General features: G+C 40.0%; 1 long non-coding RNA gene across 1 annotated transcript; it reads right to left on the reverse strand.

Moving 5' to 3' along the window:
* Positions 1–281: 281 nt before the first annotated feature.
* Positions 282–13,197, reverse strand: LOC126959742 (uncharacterized). The gene is made up of 3 exons (XR_007727645.1): positions 12,948–13,197; positions 10,719–10,829; positions 282–443 (listed from the first exon to the last, which is right to left on the reverse strand). It is a non-coding gene; the product is annotated as an uncharacterized LOC126959742 (long non-coding RNA).
* Positions 13,198–14,258: the final 1,061 nt, after the last annotated feature.

Genomic DNA, 14,258 nt, shown 5'->3' on the forward strand with positions numbered 1-14,258 from the left:
TGATCTGCCCGCCTCAGCCTCCCAAAGTGTTGGGATTACAGGCTTGAGCCCCTGTGCCCAACCTCCTCATAGTATTTCTTAGCATCCCCCATTGGACACCTCAACAGAAATAATCATAGTGAGTCTATTAATAAATGAATAAAAGGTTTATGGACTCATGTTCATTTGTGGAAAGGATAAATTAAGTAGATTACATATACTATATAAACTAGCACTGGAATAAATTCCACTACAAAAAAAGAATCCTAAATGTTATATCCTTAAACTCAGTGAAGTATTCAAATAGCAGAATGGGAGTTTGAATTTGTATTAATTTCAGTGTTGTTTTAATTTTCTGGCCATCAGGCAAGATCCAGTCTGCTCAGCACATCACTTGTGCACATCACTCTTCAACAACTTTTCCAGAGGCTTCTTAAAACCAAATAGTAGCCCCTTAACACTGTCTGTAATAAAATATTGCATCATGATTAGTGACCCGGGATGAACCTAGGATGCTATCTTTGAAAGAAATTTGAACTTAGAGTTGGGAGATGTGAGTTATAAATCTCACCCCATCTTAAAATATCTGTTTGACTTTGGGCAATTAAGTTAATCTTTCAGAAATTCTGATTCTGAAACTGTAAAATGAGAATTATAATACCTGTCTTCTGTTGAGTAGATGAAATCAGATAATGCACATGAAGGCACTTTAATGTGAAAGTGCTATACATTTGGGAAGAATTATTATTCTTTGACTCTGAGCTGTCCTTCAGCTGAATCTACCTGTAAAAACTTTGGTGAGGTCCAAAAGTATCCTTTTAAAGTGCCGTATCCCCAGACTGCTGACTAATAATAATGAATCAAACTAGAAAACATATACACATGCACACACATATGCGCACACATATCATTCTACTATTCAATGAGTCAAACAATTTTAACAAGTTGTAACAGTTTTTTACTTTTTTTTGTTTGAGATGGAGTCTCACTCTGTTGTCCACAATGAAGTGCAGTGGCACCATCTCAACTCACTGCAACCTCTGCCTTCCAGGCTCAAGTGATCCTCCCACTTCAGCCTCCCAAGTAGCTGGGACCACAGGTGCGTGCCACCACACCTGGCTAATGTTTTTGTATTTTTTGCAGAGACAAGGTTTTACCAGGTTGCCCAGGCTGGTCTCAAACCCCTCTGCTCAAGCAGTCTACCTGCCTCTGTCCCCGAAAGTGCTGGGATTTACAGACGTGAGCTACTACACCCGGCCAGTTTTTCACTCTCTTTTCCACCACCACCACACATTGAATGGAAATAAATCTGTAAACTTTTTTTCTCTATCTTTACATATCATGAACTCTTTTCATAATATCAAATATTTTCTTTATAACTGTTTTTTTTTTTTTTAGTGATGGGGTCTTTCTCTGTTGCCTAGACTTGGGTGTAGTGGTAAGATCATAGCTCACTGTAACCTCCAACTCGTGGTTCAGGTGATCCTCCTCCCTCAGCCTCCCGAGTAGGTAGGACTACAGTGTGTACCACCATGCCCAGGCTTAACATTGTTTTATCAGCTGCTTACTATGTCATCATTTTACATGATAATTATAATTCCTATTTATTACTATAACTTGTTTATTTACTGTGACATTGTAAACAATAATGTGACAAATTTCATAATGCTTATATACACGATGACCATACATTCCCGTTTGCTCAGGAAAGAGCCAGTTTACAGCTGTTGTCCTATTGTAAGTATTTAGAGAAAACCCTTTTTCCTGCAAAAGTCTCCTACTTTGGTCAATAAATTGTATTATCACTCTATCTTGAAGATTCTTATTTATTGCCCTTAAGAAAATTGAAAATAGAGAATTGCTGAGTAAAATATAATAATTGATTCTATTTGTTTTCTAATGTGAAATACATATTCATTTCTGAAAATGAATTGAAGGCATTAAAAATTTGCAGATTACACGAATGAAGGCATTAAAAATATTCGGATGACATACATAGGTACTACATATTCTTGGACTATTTTAAACACTGTTATTTTTGTCCCTTCCTCTTTCAGTTCTACTGTGCATCCCTTATGACCTCAACATTGCTAAAGTTCTGAGCAAAGGGATGTCCAGTCCAATGTTCTGTCTCTCCATCATCAGGACTGACTTTGAATTGGTCCCCTATGTTCCCCGAATGGTGCCATGCTTTCCCTGCATATGCTGGTCAGCCATCCTGAAACATGCCTGCCCTCATTATTATTCTTATTATTATTTTAGATAGAGTTTCACTTATTGCCCAGGCTGCACTGCAGTGGCACAATCTCAGTTCTCTGTAACCTCCACCGCCCGGGTTCAAGCGATTTTCCTGCCTCAGCCTCCGAAGCAGCTGGGACGACAGGAATGCGCCACCATGCCTGTAGTCAGAATAGGACTCTTCAATTGTATAAATAGGACTCTTCAAATTGTATCAGACTTAGGTTAACTGAGAAATAATCCTTGAATTATTTTAAGTACCTGAGATTTTAGAGCTTTTGTACTGTAACCACACATGTTAACTATCCTGACTTACAGGAATCTTGGTTCCAAAAGTAGGGTAATGACATTACAAAAACCTAATTCATGTGGCATTGAATAAGGAGTTAAGCAGTAAACAGTGAGGCAAAGAAGATGATGATCCATTTTTTACAGTGAAAACATTGAGAACAGGTGCAATATGCCTGCAATGCTAGAAGAGAATAATACAAAATTTAAAAGGCAGTTGTTACTAGTGAGATATTAGCAACTGCTGGTGGATTGAAAAGGTATTACAAGAAAGACAGGAACTCAGTAATTCATTAGCCTCCTTATAAGCAGAAATGAACTGGAGTGAAATAGAGTCCAGAAAATTGGGTCCTTGCAGGGTTGGAAAAGCCAACTCTTTCTAAAGCCCAAACTGTAAGAGAAGGGATTAGAAAAGGCTTTGAATGACAAGTGCTCAGTAAGATAAAGTGATTCCAGGCAAAGATCAGATTGAGTTTTAAGGTATTTTAATTAAGTTGAGAGAGAGAGGTGTGAGGGAAAAAATGAAAAGTAATAAAGTGGCTCTAAAATCCGTGTTTCTTCAGATGTCTACGTGTGGTTGCTGGTACCTGGAACTGAGTGAGAGTCCATGAATCAGAATCTGATTAACTTTTTGAGAGAATGAATAACCTAAGAAGCCACAAGCTCAGAATTTAAAAATATCTTTTACTGAAACAATTCTAAAACCCTCGGAAGAAACTTCCAGACAGTAGAGCCAGAGAATCTAGAAGAAATGTCAAATGAGCCCTTCCAGGAGTAGAATTATGACTTCCTCTTGAGTCCCCCTCCACCTTAGGGGATGAAAACTTCACAGTCCTCCCAGCAATTGCTATGGCTGGTGCTTGTTGCTGTCTCCATCACATTCCTTTTTTAAAATGGGTGTGTTCACTACAGTTATCCTATTCTGGTTACACCACTGTGTACTGAATGTTTTATGTATGTGTGTTTTTGTGTGTGTAGGTTTACGAGGGACGCAGTTAAGGAGAAAAGGAACATCTTAGTTCCCAACTCTCTGGATCAAGAGTTGACTCTTCTGTCCTAATGGAGAGAATACCGTATATTGCCTGGTTCGAGTTGTATGCCTGCGCAATTCATCCATTGCCTCTCGCTTCCAATATCACCCTTTTACTGCCTTGTTTAAATAAATCTGCAATCTTAACTCTTTTTCTTCCACCAGCTAGCACTAATTCAGTACAAGGCACTGGAGAGAGATTCCAGCAGTGAAGAATTTTGCCTCCTGCTTCTGGCATGTTCCCTAGGCCTGCTCTGGCAGTGTGCGTGGTTCTCCTGCATCAGGCTCTGCATTGCATGGTGGTCAGCAGCTCCCAGTGGCTGGCACTTTGCCTGGCAGCTCTTCTTTGAGCACTTTGTAGTAGAGTGCCTCCAGTAAGAAAGATGCCTCCTAGTGAACAGCTTTCCTGGAGGTTAGTTTTCCAGCAAATTCCAAAGGGCCTATTTCCAGCAAGGTCTGCCAGGATGGCTTCTCCGCATATATTATCTCTATATACAGTGACTTCTCTGCCATCAATGAGCCACAGAGTGGCCTCTCCAGCCAGACTGGATGTCAGCTTTGCGTGGGGAATGGCCACTGCAGAGGGCTCTTCCTTGGGTGTGATGTCTCGGTTCCATAGCTGTGACTCTTCCTCATATTTGCTATTTCTATGTTCTTTAGAGTTCTCTTGACTTCCAATGACCTAATCCCTGATTACTCCAATTCCCTATTAGAATAGTTATTTATGTTACCATAACTCTGTTAAAGTACTGTGTAGTTTTTCTCCTGACTAGACCAGACATTACAATGTCCTGCTGGTTTGAGCTTTAGGTTTTCTTCCTGGGGAAGGGTGAATACATTCCAAATGTAGAGAAAAAGAGCCTCAGAATATTTAATAACAAAAAGCCAAAGAATTCGTGCTCTTCAAATATATCCATTCCTCTTGTATATGCTATAGTCTCCTTTGTAAGTAGATTCCATATTACTTAGCACCATTTTTTTTACTTCATATCACAGCACGTATAGCATCAAAGAGTGTGATTTATCTACTGATTTCTCTTGCCAAAAGACAATATTACAAGAATTTCATTTAAATATCTAAGTTGGCTTTGTTTGAGGTTCTAGAATTGGGCAACACTTCATTTCATAAAATGGAATAAGTTCCAGTGAGCTGAGCAGTGGACATTGGTTTTATAGGCAGAGCAGGGCTGAAGAAAGCAGAAACAAAGAACAGGAAGTGATTGGTCCTTTCAAATTTATATTTCTTGTAAGGTAGGAAAAGGGAAACAAAACAATAGAAAACTGATTGGTTAACATCAAGTTACTTCAGGTTATTTTTTGTTTAAGAGTTAAAGGCAGAGGGAACTTCATTACCATGCCAATTGAACTGGCCTGTTTGGGAAATTTGCCTATCTCTCCCTCCAGATTTCTCAAGTTAGATAACTCAGTTTTGGTTTGGTGATGTGGAGCCTCAGCATAAGTGATTCCATTTTGACTTTTAGTTTGTTCTGTTGGGCCCTTGTGTGTGCACTTAGTTTGTAACAATTTCCTTCTATAATTTTTAGTCAACACTCTTATAAGTTCCCTGAAGGTAGGGACCATGGCTTGGTGGTCAACATTATATGCCAGGTATTCAGCACATAACCAGTACTTAATGAGTATTTGTGATAAAATGAGTGAGCACCTGATCACTCAGAGAGGTTAAGTTTCTTGAACACTTACGGTGTGCTGGCAATCTTCTAAATAGTTTGATAAATTTTCTTTTTCTTTTTTTTTTTTTTTTTTTTTTTTTTGAGACGGAGTTTCGCTCTTTTTGCCCAGGCTGGAGTGCAATGGCGCAATCTCAGCTCACCGCAACCTCCACCTCCCAGGTTCAAGTGATTCTCCTGCCTCAGCCTCTTGAGTAGCTGGGATTACATGCACCACCGTGCCTGGCTAATTTTTGTATTTTTAGTAGAGACGGGGTTTCTCCATGTTGGTCAGGCTGGTCTTGAACTCCCGACCTCAGGTGATCTACCTGCCTCGGCCTCCCAAAGTGCTGGGATTACAGGTGTAAGCCACCACACCCGGCCAGTTTGATAAATTTTCTCAGCTGAAACAGCAACTGTATGAGGTCTATATTATTATTATCTCCATTTTACAGATCAACAAATTAAGAGGTTAAGTTTTTCTAAAAGAAAGTGTGTTTCAAACAAGACATACCAAATCAAAGGGCTCCATTAGAAACAGTGCACTTGGCTGGGCACAGGCTCATGTCTGTAAGCACTTTGAGAGGCCAAGGAAGGTGGAGCACTTGAGCACAGAAGTTCAAGCCCAGCCTGGGCAACGTAGAGAAAACCTGCCTCTACCAGAAAAAAAAAAAAAGAACTACAAAAATTAGCTGAGTGTGTTGGTACGTGCCTGTAGTCCCAGCTACTAAGGAGGCTGAGGTGGGAGGATTGATTGAGCCCAGGAGGTCAACGCTGTGATGAACCAATAATGGTGCCACCCTGGGCAACAGAGTAAGACCCTATCAAAAAAAAATACATATATATTTTTTTAAATAAAAATAAAAAAGAAACAGTGTACTCCATTCTCTCCCATGGTTATCAAGATTCTGCCCAAATTACTGGTGCATTTGGCTGACTTTCTTCCTTATTCCAATTTTCTGCTTGTTTGCCACTCAGGTGATCAGCAAAAGCTCAGGAAGAGTGGTACTGACAGAGAGGATAAATTCTTACCCAAAGTCACATAAGTTGGCACATCTGCAGGGAAACATCACGTTAGCCTTTGAGGAGAGAGGTAAGTTCTTAGGCTGTATTAGGATTCTCTATTGGGACAGGAATAATAGACAGATGTATATATGAAGGGGAGTTTATTAAGGGGTATTGACCCACACGATCTCAAGGTGAAGTCCCACAATAGGCCATCTGCAAGCCTAGGAGCGAGGAAGCCAGTCCGAGTCCCAAACCTCAAGAGTAAGGAAGCCGACAGTGCAGCCTTCAGTTTGTGAAGGAAGGCCTGAGAGCCCCTGGGAAATCACTGGTGTAAGTCCAAGAGTCCAAAAGCTGAAGTTCTCAGAGTCTGATGTTCAAGGGCAGGAAGCATCCAGCATGGGAGAAAGGTGAGGGTCAGAAAACTCAGCGAGTCTGCTCTTTCCATCTTCTGCCTGCTTTATTCTAGCCTTGCTGGCAGCCGATTAGATGGTGCCCATCCAGATTGAGAGTGGGTCTACTTCTCGAAGTTCATTGACTCAAATGTTAATCTCCTTTGGCAACACCCTCACAGACACACCCGGGAACAATACTTTGCATCCTTCAATCCGATCAAGTTGACACTCAATATTAACCATCACACAGGCTGTGCAGGGATCCAAACAAGAAAATGTGTAACAATTTCAGAAGTGGCAAGAAGCAACAACAAGATGGAAAAAGATGTGAAGGATGTGACAGTGAACATGGGTCACCCCCAAGGCTCTTTGTAGCAAGACAACACTGGAGCTCCTCTTTTGCATAAGACTGATTTATGCTGCAAGGTCCTGAAGGAAGACAGATGTTTTTTGTTTTGTTTTGTTTTAGTGCAGTTCTCCAGTAAAAATAAAACCCAGGCGGTGAATAAATTCAGTTTTCTCCTTTGGGAGAAGTTCACTTCTACTGGGGCCAGAATGGGCTTTTACATACCCTGAACTAGATGGTCAGAGTATTCTCAAAAGGCTTTCGTGGTACTTCAACTCCAATATCCACCCATCCTTAGAACTACGGCTGCTGCTCCAAAACATCATACGTTGCTTTCTCCAACCCCCTAGAGAGAGATATTGGCTTGGGTTAGTCTCAGTTTTGTTATGTATCCTGGACTAGGTGCTTGGAATGGCTGAGTGTCCCTCCAAGCAGATGGAACAGCCCCCATGCCATTCTTCCATATTAGTAAGAAATATGTTCAGCTGCCTGAATTAGAAAATCCCATGACAGAGGCATTAGGGAACAAAGCTTTGTTTTTCTCCAAAACAAGAGCAGGGAGGTAGGCAATTACTATGATTGTTTTCGTGGTTCCACCATATTAGGTCCAAAGTCTCTTCCATTTTTGTGGCCTTCCTCTCCTGGTCACAGCGAGGATGCTGCCACTCAAGCCATCATATCTGTGTCCCGTACAAGATGGGAAGAATATAAAAGGGGAAAGGGCTCTTGGAGGCCATTCTATTTTCTACAATCAGGAAAGCAAATATTTTCGTAACTTATCTCTTCACACCCACTTCCCAGCAGACTTCCATGGGCAGCAAGTCTTGCCACAGAAGCAAGGGAAGCTGGAAAATTAGAGACCAAGTTTATCAGAAGTGTCCCTGCACAATCATGCTTTGGAATAGATATGTTTCTGCACCCCAAAAAAGTAGTGTGTCTCAAAACAAGGAACAATAAGAGACTAAACACTTGAAGGGCAACCAACTGTATTGGCCATTTCTTCCATTTAATTTAATATATCAGACTTTACTCTGCTTCCCTTAGCTGTATGGTCTCACCTCTTGTAATTTTACTTTGAGGTCCCTGCATGCTTTATGTTTATGTCCAGACTGTAGAAGGATTGAGCCTGCTGAGGCTATGCAACAGGGTAGTACATAGCATGTGATATTTTACAGGTTGAAAGAAACTTTTTTTAACTTTTATTTTAGTTTTGGAGATACATGTGAAGGTTTGCCACATAGGTAAACTCGTGTCTTGGGGGTTTGTTGCACAGATTATTTCATCAACCAGGTATTAATCCCAGTATCCAATAGTTATCTTATCTGCTCTTCTCCCTCCTTCCATCCTCCATCCACAAGTGGAACTCAATGTCTATTGTTTTATTCTTTGTGTTCGTAAGTTCTCATCATTTAGCTCCCACTTTTAAGTGAGAACATGTGATATTTGGTTTTCTGTTCCTATTTTAATTTTCTGATAATAATGGCCTCTATCCATGTTCCTGCAAAGGACACTATTTCATTCTTTTTCATCGCTGCATAGTATTCCATGGGGGGTATATGTATTACATTTATCCAGTCTACCACTGATGGTAATTTAGGTTGATTCCATGTCTTTGCTATTGTGACTAGTGCTGCAATTAACATTTGTGTGCTTGCATCTTTACGGTAAAATGATTTATATTCCTCTGGGTATATGCCCAGTAATGAGATTGCTGGGTTTAATGGTAGTTCTGCTTTTAGTTCTTTGAGGAATCACCATACTGCTTTCCACAATTGTTGAACTAATTTACATTCCCACTAACAGTGAATAAGTGTTCCCGTTTCTCCACAACCTCACTAGCATCTGTTACTTTTAGACTTTTTTATAATAGCATTCTTACAGGTGTGAGATGATATCTCATTGTGGTTTCCATTTGCATTTCTCTAATCATCAGTGATATTGAGCTTTTCTTCATATGCTTGTTGGCTGTATGTATGTCTTCTTTTGAAAGGTGGCTGTTCATGTCCTTTGCCTACTTGTTAATGGGGTTGTATGTTTCCTTTCATAAATTTATATAAGTTCCTTATGGATGCTGGATATGAGACCTTTGTCAGATGCATAGTTGGCAAATATTTTCTCCAACTTTGTAGGTTGTCTGTTTACTATGTTAATTCTTTTTCTGTGCAGAAGCTCTTAAGTTTAATTATATCCCACTTGTCAATTTTTGCTTTTACTGTGATTGTTTTTGGTGTCTTTGTTATGAAAACTTTGTTTGTTCCTATGTCTAGCATGGTATTGCCTAGGTTGTCTTCCAGGATTGTTTACAGTTTTGGGTTTTACAGTTAAGTCTTTAATTTGTCCTGAGTTGATTTTTGTTCATGGTATAAGGAAGAGGTCCAGCTTCAATCTTCTGCATATGACTAGCCAGTTATCCAAGCACCATTTATTGACTAGGGAGGCTTTTCTCCATTACTTGTTTTTGTCAGAAAAGAAACATTTTAATAGTCCTGATAACATTCCCCTGTCTTGTATGTCCTGCTAACATTCTCCTATCTACAAAGCATAGCACCCGGGGTGGTGTTAAGCCTGGATTCCTTGGACGTGTCAATATACACTAGATAATGACCAGTTTTCCACAAGAATATAGATAACTAGAGCTTCCTGTCACAATATCTGGCACAGTGAGTAATTTACTTTGGTTTTTTCGCTTGTTTGGTTTATCTGTTGTTCTCTCTCTTTCTCTCTCTGTCACACACACACTGCTGTTTACAATTTGGCAATGCATTTATTGTCCATTCGAAAGCACTCATTGACAAAACTGGGCTCCCTTGAGTGTGGCTGAGATGCTGTGCACTTAGTGGCACTGCAGAACCCCGAGGCTTGGGCACCAGGTCTGCACCTGTGGAGCAGCCCGCCTGTGATTCCCATCCTCACTCGCTCTGCTGCTCAGCGGTGGTCCCTGCCTTGCCTGCTGGAGCAGGGCTCTTCAGCCAGAAAGGACAGGGCAAGTCGCTCCTTTATTCAAGTCTTTCACTGAGCTCCCAGAGCGGCAGTTGCGAATCTTTTGTTTATATTTGTAAACTAAGTGAATTTGACATGGAAGTCACCAAAGGGGAATACATTTGGAACATTGAAATGCCATTTTTACAGGCACATTTCTAATCATAGCTGCCCTTTAAAACCCACATAAAATTGTCGCCTTGAGTTCCCCTGTTTTCCAGCCTCAGTGCGGCTCTCTTTGCAAATCCCACAGCATGACAACAACAAGATTTCATTTTTAGTCAGACTTGACACTGGCTAAACACTAATGTGGGCTCTTTATGTTTCCATAAACTCTCCTCACAGAGCCACCAGTAGAGCATGGGAAACTGGAAAATAAGTTCCAATTAGAGACTGTGTTGGCACGCTCAGGGTGATATGGTTCCCAGTGTTTTAGAGAGGGAAAGAGCATAAAAGAAGTAAGTTGTGTGCCCCAGCTTGCCCCTGGAGGAGCTGTGCCCACTATGGTGGCATGGGGAAATGTCACTCATTAGCTGGCTTGCCTGCTAGCCTAGAATTTGCTTTTACCTTCTCTACCTTCTCCTAAGCCATCCCTTTCTCTGAGTAAATCCAATGCCTTATAGCGCTGCCAATGTATTCAAGTGTACAATTTTAATGTCACATGTACAATCATACCTCCCTGTGGTGACTCACAGTGCCCACATTATCCTCTTTGCCAAGTAAATGCTAAAACACTGAACGACCCTCTAATTGATCTCCGGGGTCACAGAAGACCTGACAACGGGGCTCACCAGGCACAAGGACATGATGGAGAAGTCTGAAAAGTGAAAAGGGAGAGGAACCGGGGAGAAAACCAGCTGAGTTCATTTTCACTCACATAATGAAAAGAAATCTGGTTCAGCCTGGAGGATTACAAAATAGGGCAAGACCAAGGTAATTCCAGCTGCAGTGTAAATTTATTCTATGCTTTTCACATTTTACTTAAATTCTACATTTGTCCCATTTATTATGGCACAAGGTTAGAAAACATGGTGTGATATCAAAAAGAGAATGGATTCAGAATATCTGGAGTATGTCTTATTGTCTACCCACAATTTCCCCAAAATCAGTGTTTAAAAAATATTTATCAATATATGTAGAGTTTATTTTGGCAGTCCATGGAAAAAGGGAACTTTTATTATTTTCCTCACCGTGTATCTGGTACCCAGAAGTAACCGCAATAATAAATAACTACACTATTAAAAGGCAACATTTATTGTGTGCTTACTTTGAGCCAGATACTGCTTTAAGTACTGTATTAACCAGGTCCAGGGGCTATGATCTTAATCATGACATTCTATTGACCCCCTAACTTATAAATATAACATAGTACACAGTTAATAAATATTTATTTTAGCTATCTCCAAGAACTTTGGGAGATAGTTTTGTTTTGCTATTTATTATTATTTTTTTAACCTATATAAGGTTTGAAATGGAGAAATAAGATAATAGCAAGGAGGAAGTCTGTAAGCACAGAACATACTGGCTTGTTTATTCTGCCTCTCTTTGGTCCAGCTGTGGGAATATAGTTGAAGAGGCACACATTCTGGTCTATTGTTCTAAATGGATGATCCCAAAGACTTATTTATTCTTGGCCAATAGGGAGCTATTAGACCTTTTTCTTGCTTTAACAGCTTTCTGGACACTTATAGAGATAAAATAAGGAATAAATCATTTGATGCCCCTACTTTGCCACTGGAAACATTTGGTTAACAGCACTCACAGGCTGCAGAACAAGTCTCCTTGGAGAGGTGAATTCACTTACTCCCCTCCCCAGCTCACAGTAGCTTTTAGCTGTTTATCATAATTCTGACCTCTGAACATAAATTTGAAGAGATAATGGATGAAAAAACACTCTTAAAAATATAGTGCAGGAAACCAGTGCTCTCTGATGACTTTATTATTTTGTTTCTATAACTGAGATTCATCATAGAATCCACAGAGAACATTAGAGATGATCTTGCCCAACTTGTTCAATTTTTAGATGGAGGAATTGAAGATGGAGAAACTTAATAAGGCCACAGAGCTTGTACTGGGCAGTGTTAGAACCTCAACCAAGATCTCCTGACATCCAAACTAGAGTTTTTTTCTGAAAGTGGCAATCCCTCCGGCAAGGGAGCCTACGTTACATGCATTGCATAAGGCACTGGGGAATACAAAGAGATGGGTGTAAGAGAGGACTTGTGGTTAGAATAGAGCTATTCTTTGAGGGAACCAGATACACAGAAAGTGGGTAGAGTGAAATAAAACACAGGTAGGCAGATAAAACGTGATCATTGTGGAGGGGATGTACTCACTCAGCAGGTTCTTCCTGCCTGCTGCACAGACAAATCCAATTCCCTGTAACTGTGGTATTGCAGTCAAGAAATGAGTTTAACTGATGCAAGGCCAGTCCCACAGGATAACTAGAGTTGATCTCAAGAGATCAATCTTAGGTTCTACAATAGAGATGAGATCTATGGGAGCAATTGAGGAAGTCACAAATCTTGTGACCTCTGGCCACATGACTCCTAAACTGTAAAGAGTTATAGAAATTATGCCTATATTTGAGCAGAATTCAGGCCCCTTCCATATCCCTTATTTTGTGGCCTTTCAGTTTCATCCCCCAAACAAGGAAGGGATCAGTTGTAGAGAGGGACTATTATCATCCTTGCTTCAAAGTTAAACTATAAACTAAATTCCTCCCACGGTTATCTTGGCCTCTGCCCAGGAATGAGCAAGGACAGCCAGCCTGTAAGGCTAGAAGCAGGATGGAGTCAGCGACATTAGATTTCTCTCACTTTCATAATCCTTGCAACGGTGGTTTCAGAGAAACTGTTAAGGTCATGTTTAGAGACCAGTTTGAAGACTAGTTATAGACTAGTGTATGAAAAGTCTCAAACACCAGAATTAAAGGCAGTCTATCTTGTTGATAATTCTATTATTATTTATTCAACTGCATATTCACAAATTATGCCTCAATATTTAGAAGATTGACTTACACTTGACCTTAAAAGATCACCATGGAGACGACAGCTGACTAACAATTCTGTTTCCACAAGGAAGGCTCTCATAGGCAGTCAAGACCAGACATTTTTTCAAGCACTTAAAACATTGGTTAAAGTCTTCTCATCAGAAAGAAAATCAGTCCAGATTCATGTAACTAGACTTAATGGGATAAAACTTCCTTAAAACATTAATTTCTGCCTTCAGCAAAACATTCATAACGGGCCATTATATGGTAAGCAGTGAAGCAGGAGAATGGGGAGTGAGCCATAGTTGATGTCATTGCAAAGCGATTTTGGAAAAAAATACAAGACTCAGGACCAACCCCTGTCCTTGCTTCATGGGGTTGACTAAATGTGACCTAACTGATTGTCTCTGAAGACTGATGATTTGATTTATTCTCAGCAATTCTCTCTCCAAACAATTCTCTGGCTTCAACACCCATGCAAAGCTCTTACACGTAGCAAGAAGGGAAGGAAAGAGTTTCCACACACCCTTTGAAACAGGTCCTATACACTATCAAATCAGCTTATCCAAACAGCAATCCATTTTAGAACCTGAAAGATCTGAACCGTTGGTATTAATCAAATGACTTGAGTGATGCCTGAACACCCCTTCTCCACTTTTAAATGTGTTGACAGAGCTTAAAGTTAATGGTCAGATCTATCCTTGCAGTAATATGTTTAGAAATTACTTTGTTGTTTATATGCACTTAGGGAATTTTACATTATACATTAACAATAGTTGATATAACAGGGTTCTTCAAGGAGAGGGTGTTGGAAGGAGTCCTGTGTTAGGTCTTGGGAAACCTGGGTTTGAGTCCTGTCTTTCCTAGCTGAGTGGCCTCAGGAACGAATTATTTTTTAGCCTCACTTCCTCCATGAGTAACCTGTACAAGCTAGATAAAATAAATTTAAAATTCCTTACAGCTTTATAACTCTATGATTCCACAATTACATTCATTTTGTCCTTCAGAATATCAAACAGAACCACAAGTAGGCATTTAATAAACATTGCTAGATAGCATCACACTTGATTTTTTTTTTTTTTTTACTGCTTGCATGTCTTCCCCTAAACCATTCAAGAATTTTAAAGTATTCAAATAAAGATTCTGCAAATTGTACATTTCATTTTGCTTATATATTTAGGCAACCATGATGCCTTCAGGGTTATGGTTATAAATGATGGCATTGGCTTGTTTTAAGAAGCAAATAACTCTAGGAAAATGTATCCCAATAGAATTCAGAGTGTTTCTACCTAAGTTCCCCCCTCCACCTCACACCACACACATACCTTAACATTTCAGA

Source organism: Macaca thibetana, chromosome 7, assembly GCF_024542745.1.
Source record: "Macaca thibetana thibetana isolate TM-01 chromosome 7, ASM2454274v1, whole genome shotgun sequence".
Taxonomy (NCBI): Eukaryota; Metazoa; Chordata; class Mammalia; order Primates; family Cercopithecidae; genus Macaca; species Macaca thibetana.